We start from the raw sequence: 8255 nt of genomic DNA, 5'->3' as shown, positions 1-8255 counted from the left end.
AAAAAAAACGATGACAACACCCATAATGGTTTAATTGATTTAACCATTCAAATGAATGCAACTTAATTCCAACCGTAGGAAATTCAACACAGCACCAACTACGCTTTTTGTTCCGACTTCCGATACGAAAGTAGCGGAATATTTGTGCTCGGGGTGGGTTTTTTTTCTTCGGACCAATTTTGACTTTTTAACTAGCCATTTTTGACAGAACTTTTTCGATCATTCAAAAGGTATTGTTGTCGTGAGCTTAAGTTTGAAAAGATATTTCACCTGCGATCATTTTTTGTAAAGTTACGGAGGATTAAAAATTGCCATTTTGGCCAATTTGGGACAATCAACGCGCAATATTTTTCGCGCTATTAACGCTTAAGCGGAGATTTAATCCGTCTCAGAAATAATTCCAAACTGGTTGAAGGAGGCTTATTCGCCATGATTGATTTGTTACTAAGAGCGAATTCTATCCCTTTGAACTTTATTTGGCGTCTGGGTTCAAATTTAGAAAACAAAATTTTCATTTTGTTTCATTACATTTAATTTTTAATGTTATTTCTGTTCCATTAACCTTAAAAGGCAGTCGAAACATTAGCCTTAAAAGGCTTCGCCCTGATACGATCAGTTTTGCTCAGATTTCCTGGCTAATTGCAAAATGATTCAGGCTATCACGTATCCTCACGTGCAGAATCAGAAAGATTTTTACTACCGCCGAGTTGAATCGAACAGGTTTTGATTTGAACGCAACCACGAACAATTCAACATTGACTATACCACTCTTGAATTTTTGACGATAAGTTTTTGTTTTTAAAATAAGGGATAGAAAACGCTCGAAAAGGGCTGCGGGCAAAAATGAAAATGGCAAAAATGGAATTGAAATAGAAAAAAAAGATACCAGTATTCGTAGTGGTTTCACAGATTGCGTCATTTATTCTTTGTAAAAGTTTGTACAAGTCCTTATAAATTGGAAGTAATTTGATAAATCCGTAAAAAACCCTGGAAATCAAAACATGAACAACAATTCAAAGACATGTAAAAAGTACATCATTTTTTTCAGCATTTAAACCGCGCTTGTTAGTGTTTAGTTTTTGTACGGAATGCAAAATGTTTGCAAATAGACAGTCAGAAATGAGCTAATTAGAAAATCCCTATATAAGGCAGTTCTACCAGTCCTCGATATCTTAAGAGAAATCAATCCCAGTCGTTAGCCTCTTGCCTTCTCACATTTTGCGGAATCCGCGACGCAACAAATGTGCCGACAAAATTTACGTTACATTTAGTTGTAGGTTAAACCCACGGAAGTTTTCCCGCATCCAAGTTTAGGCGTAAGTAATCGATTATAACGGGTTATTATGATGTTTTTTGACAATTATAATTGATTATAATTAGCCAAATTAGGTGTTTAAAGGATTTATTATTGATTATAATCGAGATTTTTTTTGCAAGAGATTATAATTTCTTATAACTCATTTTAGTTTTTACAAAAAAAAACCTTAAAACCAATTATAATATATTATAATCTCTTATTTCACCAAAATTTGTCAATTCAAAACTATATTCGAGTTATATCTTATATCTAAAAGAGAGATTTCTTGAACACTTTGGTTCATCTGAACACAAAGTTTTACCACAAAACAAAAGATTCATAGAGATCCTTTCATATTAGTGGAAAGATTCCCGCGGTAGATGAAAAATAAATCATCCGAATCAATCATGAAGCTAAATCAATTTGCTGATGTTTTGGTGGCTAAAAAAGTTTAAAATATGTGTCACAAAACAACTCTAATGAGGAAGAAATGAAAAAAAAAACCTTATAAGCTTGAACTGATTGGAAAAATCTAAAAACATTTTCTTATTTTTCATAGGAACCAACATCTACAAAAAGCATAAAATATAATCAATTTAGATGCAGCTTCGAAGACAATGGACAAACAAAAAGGATTATAATAAATTATAATCGATTATAATGGATTTTTGTGCAAAACTGATGAACTAGAAATTTTAATGAAAATTATGGATTATAACCAATTATAATTGATCATAATTGTATCGAAACATAGACGAATAAATTATCCATTATAATGGATTATAATTAATTATAATTTAATTTTAAAAAGAGATATTATAATCAATTATTAATTGATTAAAATCGAGTGTTTCTCAATTTTAGTAAGACTGGTACTAAAATCGTAATATAATCAAATATTAACGCTTGAAACTGGATGCGGGTTGTAAGTGGAATCAACTTACATTTTGGAACATGTTTAAAGATCTGTCTATGGAATCCAGGATCATAAAGACACAAAATTGTGGGCCTCTCCAGTGCACAGTTTGGCCTCGTAATGAGTGAACTAGTAGTTCGGCTCGGTGCAAAAAAACTTGAACAATTTAAGAACGCCAAACCGCACAACCGATCTTAAAAGTACCATTTTGACTTTTTTTGTTAATTTCGAAGCATAAGAAGTTTTTTCTTACAACTTTTCTGAGGACAGTATTTTTGTGACATGATTTTGCTCGGAATTGGTTTCATAGAAAACTTGTGTAATTTGTTTGTTGTAATTTATATAAGTTATTCTAAATGTATGAAATTGGATGGTGCAAGATAATTTAGTCTTACTACTGTTAGCTTTGATTCATTAATTGTCTAAGATGTCTAAGATAGGGTAATTTGGCTTTCAGTCATTCTGTCACTTTGTCGTTTAAGTTATAAAAAACATGAAAGTGGCAATTATTCGAGAAAAATGGGAGTAAACAATCGGTTATCATGGATTTTCTTCTCAAATCAATTCAGAAGCTTGATTATGATTGAATAAAAATGGATTTTACAGTTAAAATTGTTCTAATAAATAGAAGCCCTTGTAATTGAGTTTATGGATTAAAATTTAATATCTATTATAAGGATTTTGAAAGACTTGCAATTTTTAAAGCATGCCTGGATTTCCAATCACATTTCGCTAAGATATTCATACGTTTGGCTGTATTCAGGGGCGGATTTAGAGGTGGGGGCAGGTGGTATGTGTGCGGACAACCCCCCCCCCACCCCCCCCCCCCCCCCCTCAAGGATTCGACCCACTGCCGACCCAAAGATTCCCCCATTATACTATTTTGAGAGATCACTTTTTGGCTGACGGACCCTAAAATTTTTCCAAAAGCGCCTTTGGCGCCAATATTTACTAACTTTTAGGGGTCGAAAAAAGGCGATTTTTTGGTAAACATTTTCCAAAAAGTGCCTAAAAACGTTATTTTTTGGCCTGGTTTTCCAAAAATGTTGCCTGCGGCGCAAAATTTTTGGCCAAAAACAGGGTCTTTTTAGTGCTTCGGGAGAGCCCAGATAATCAATTTGGTTAATCTTTAAAAAAAGTTCGACAAAGTTTTCGAATTTTTTTTGAAAACCAGCCACAACCCTCGAAAAAATCCCACATCCGCCCCTGCTTGCATTCAAAATTTTTCAACTTGTGAAATATTTTCATGCGTGTGAGCGAGATCAAAGAGATCCATTTTGTCATGTTTTGCGGAAGAGGGAAAGATGACACTTTAAGAGATAAATGGCGAAAATGGGGAGGTTAAACAAATGGGAATAAAGTTTTGTGAGTGAGAGGTAGGGGGATAACTACGAGGGGGAGGAGGCGGGGGAGTAGGTGTCAGCTCGAGGTTTGCATGCGCCCTGTGTAACAAGGGTGGGGGAGGTTAGGTTTGGGCGTTGAATGAGAAAAGGTCTTAGAAGCGTGGGGTATATCGCTTTGCAAATAAAAAATATAAAAATATCAGTAGATTTAGATTTCGAGTAGCCCGTGTGTATTGCAGAAAAAAATTGCGAGCTTTGCGCTTATTTTGCAACGAATCTATAAAATTTATGATCCATTCTAATTACCACTAAAGCATGTTATAACCGTGTGTATAGGGGTGTGCAATGCGGGCTTTTTTCAAGTCAATTTAATTCCAATTCAATGCAGGCAAAAAAATTGAATTTCAATGCAAATTTCAATTCAAGGCAAGAAATTGTTTTCAACAAGTGAATTACAAATTTTCTTTCAAAAAAAGAAGCATTTGCAAGTTCATAGGCAGAAGTCGCTGACGCGCATGGGTTACTTTGCGACACAGCAGTCTGATCGGAAGAAGAGGCACCAGTAATGTAAAAATCTGAATTAAGAAAGGAAATGATGTGAAAACTGAAGCCTGAAAGGAAACCAAGCAGAGGGGAACGAACAAAACATATGGATACGGTAGCAAACGAAAGAAATTCAGTAAATTTGAACTCGCAATCTGATTGGCTGATATTATTTCTCTCGTACATTGAAATGTCAATGCGCAGTGCAATTGAGTCAATTCGATTCCAATGCGGAAGTCTGAATTGAATTTCAATTCAAAAGTCAATGCATTGCACACCTCTACGTGTGTATTGTAAAAAAAATTGCGAGCTTTGCACTTATTTTGCAACGAATTTATAAACTTTATGATCCATTCTAAATATCACAAAAGGATGTTATAACCGTGTGTATAGGGGTGTGCAATGCGGGCTTTTTTCAAGTCAATTTAATTCCAATTCAATGCAGGCAAAAAACTTGAATTTCAATGCAAATTTCAATTCAATGCAAGAAATTGTTTTCAACAAGTGAATTACAAAGTTTCTTTCAAAAAAAGAAGCATTTGCAAGTTCATAGGCAGAAGTCGCTGACGCGCATGGGTTACTTTGCGACACAGCAGTCTGATCGCAAGAAGAGGCACCAGCCATGTAAAAATCTGAATTAAGAAAGGAAATGATGTGAAAACTGAAGCCTGAAAGGAAACCAAGCAGAGGGGAACGAACAAAACATATGGATACGGTAGCAAACGAAAGAAATTCAGTAAATTTGAACTCGCAATCTGATTGGCTGATATTATTTATCTCGTACATTGAAATGTCAATGAGCAGTGCAATTGAGTCAATTCGATTCCAATGCGGAAACCTGAATTGAATTTCAATTCAAAAGTCAATGCATTGCACACCTCTACGTGTGTATTGTAAAAAAAATTGCGAGCTTTGCACTTATTTTGCAACAAATTTATAAAATTAATGATCCATGCTAATTACTTCTAAAGGATGTTATAATCGGTTTAGTTTTTAGGGAAAAAAAGGAAGTTAATGGAAAACAGTTGATTGAGTGGTCCCAATAAATTATAAATTAAGTCCACTGCATTACAATTTTTACGTAGAAAATCGATTCTTATGGATTATTATACATGACACCTCATTGAGGAAAAACTATTCCGGCCTACTCTAATCGAGGAAAAATCATCAAAAAAGTACGGTCAATTAAAATGAGTTGAAAAACCCATATTATTAGCGATTTTACAATTACAGCCATTTTTTTTTATTATAAAAAAAGATTGAGTTGGGACATTAAATATGCCCATTTCATCTCTTTTCAAAACTGATAGCAAAGTTCTCTTTATTTTGTTGGTTCTTAAGTTGCGTGTCAGGAGTGGTGGACCTGTATATCTTAACGCTTTGTATCTGAAAGTAAATCACACGCGTTGTTAAAGAGATCGAAAATGTTGAAGACAGTCAGAAAAAAAAGCGAGTGTGTTACTGATGGCTTTTTTTTCTGGCTGTCTTCAACATTTTCGATCTCTTTAAGAACGCGTGTGATTTACTTTTAGATACAAAGCGTTAAGATAGACAGGTCCACCACTCCTGACACGCAACTTAAGAACCAACAAAACAAAAGAGAACTTTGCTATCGGTTTTGAAAAGAGATGAAATGGGCATATTTAATGTCACAACTCAATCTTTTTTTTATAATAAAAAAATTGGCTGTAATTGTAATATCGCTAATAATATGGGTTTTTCAACTCATTTTAATTGACTTACACTTTTTTGATGATTTTGCCTCGATTAGAGTAGGCCGGAATAGTTTTTGTCATTTAAGCTCTTTTCTCTATATGCACCAAATTTGTTTCGAGCTTTTTTTACTGAACGTCCATTTCGAACCGATACGTTACTGATCGATCAAATTATCTGAAATAATTTTCAAACCCGGAAGAGGAGCCCAGGGGGTAGGTGTCAGCTTGAGGGTTTACATGCAATGTGGTGGGTGTAAAAATGCAAAGAGAGGTTAGGTGTGGGCGTTGAATGAAAAGAGGTGTTGAGCGTGTGGAGGGTATCGTTCTGCAGAGAAAAAATAAATATCAGTAGATTTAGAGCTGGAGCAGGCCGTGTGTACTGTAGAAAAGTCGCGTTTTTTTGCATATATACCGCAACCAATTTATAAAAGTTATGATCCATTCTAGTTAACTCTTATTGTTTTTTGCTTAAAATCAATTTTTAATAGAAAAAATAGAAAATAATGGAAAACAATTGATTGAGTGATCCCAAAAAAGTATAAATATAATCAACTACATAAAAATTTTTACGTAGTGATCGATTTTTGGAGCATCAATGAGGGAAAACAGATCCGATCTACTCTAATCTAGACAAAATCATAAAAACAGTTTTCATCAACTAGATGACTTGAATAACCACATTATTAGCGATATTATAAGTACCATCAGAATTTTATTTTAGCTGGATAATCGTTAAAAAATGAGCTGTGACATTAAATTTGACCATTTCATCTGTTTTGGAAACTCGTTGATTCTTAATTTGCGAGTCAGGAGTGGTGAACCTGTCTCTCTTAACGCTCTGTAACTAAGAGCAAATCACATTAATTCTTAATTCATTAACGGATTAAATATGTTGTTTGAAAATTGAAAATCAAAAACCCGGGTTGACCTCCATAAACCAAAAATGCTTATACAATTCCATACATCAAGTGTATAGAAAAATGCATGTCATACACCTTTCATACAATTTCGAAAAATGGTTGAAAAAAGAAAAACTAATTTCTTCGGCTGTTTGAATCTAACTAAATAGTCTGGTGATAAAAATACTAAGGTAAATTTGAAAAACCGTCAAAAATTTTTTTTTGTTTTTTTGTTTTTCAACCGTAAATCGAATTTTTTACGCAAACAAACATTTTCGGAAATTTTGTGTGCATAACGTAGTCGTGGATACGATATTGTTGGTTTTTTTCTTTTCCCTTAATAAGTTTTTTTCTAAAACGCTAAAAATTCATATTTTTTTGTATGGGGTGTTTATGTATGCTTTGATCAATGTCTGATAATTTAAAAAATTCTAAAATTTAAGCTAATCATTTTTGAAATTTTGCCAAAAAAAATTTTATTTTTATTTTTGTTATATCATTTGTGAAAGACAGCGTTAAGACAATTCAGGTCGTTTTTATGCATTGTAAATGCAAGATCGTCCAACTTTTGGTTCTTTGTGTGAGCCAAGGTCTTTCTCACTTGTGTTCGGTTACAAACACAACTCAAAAATTTTCGGAAATCAAACTTAGAAACAAAAAATCAACTTTTGGTTCATGGAAAAATACTTAGCATACTATTTTCATATATGGTAAATGCTGACCATGGAGATTTCTTCTACAATATGGAAATTTTTTGTACGTATGGAATTGTATGAAATTGAATGACAAGAAGTTTCCCATATATGAAAATTGTATGATAAGAAGTTTTGGCCAACCCGGGTCGTCAGCCAGAACAAAAAACAAAAAACTAAAAACAAAAGCCAACAAAAAGCTAGAAATCATAAAATAGAGCAGTTCCAATTGAGATGTGATTAAAACTTCACAGCCATCAGTTCATTAAATGATCGCGACCCGGAGTTTCAGTTGTTTGTTGCATACCCAGTCTGGAGTGGTGTTTGAGACGTCACTTTATAGGTTGTTACCCGTGGAACTACCAAATAAAAACTTCAAGATCTAATTGGAGGACAGTACATTAAGCATAACAACAACGACTGTTCGATATCCGTAATTACTCGATCGAAAGCGTAGCCTGGCATTTTTTTCATTTTATCACTTAAGGTCTTTTTCGCTAAATGCAGCTAAAAAAAATGTCGAGCTTTTTCTTACTGACAGTCTATTTTAAACCGGTACCTTAATGATCGATCGTTTTTTTTTTTTCAAACATTTTTTACTCTCTAGGCAAAACTTAGGGGGCAACTGCTCTCTAGGCAAAGTTGAGAACGAAAGTCTGGACCTAGAGTTGAGAATCTCACTTTGCGACGAAAGTCTGGACGTACATTTTTGTCTCCACATTGGTCGCGAAAGTCGCGACGGAACTGTACGTTCGCAAAAATCTGACAGTGCCAAAACTAAGTCGCGCCCTTCGAGTCAGTCGCAAAGAATTTCGGGTCCCGCCGATTGGGCTATTTTCATGGTCAGGCC

The sequence above is a fragment of the Symsagittifera roscoffensis genome, chromosome 7 (assembly GCF_963678635.1).
Source record: "Symsagittifera roscoffensis chromosome 7, txSymRosc1.1, whole genome shotgun sequence".
Taxonomy (NCBI): Eukaryota; Metazoa; Xenacoelomorpha; order Acoela; family Convolutidae; genus Symsagittifera; species Symsagittifera roscoffensis.
This window is presented reverse-complemented; position numbering follows the sequence as displayed.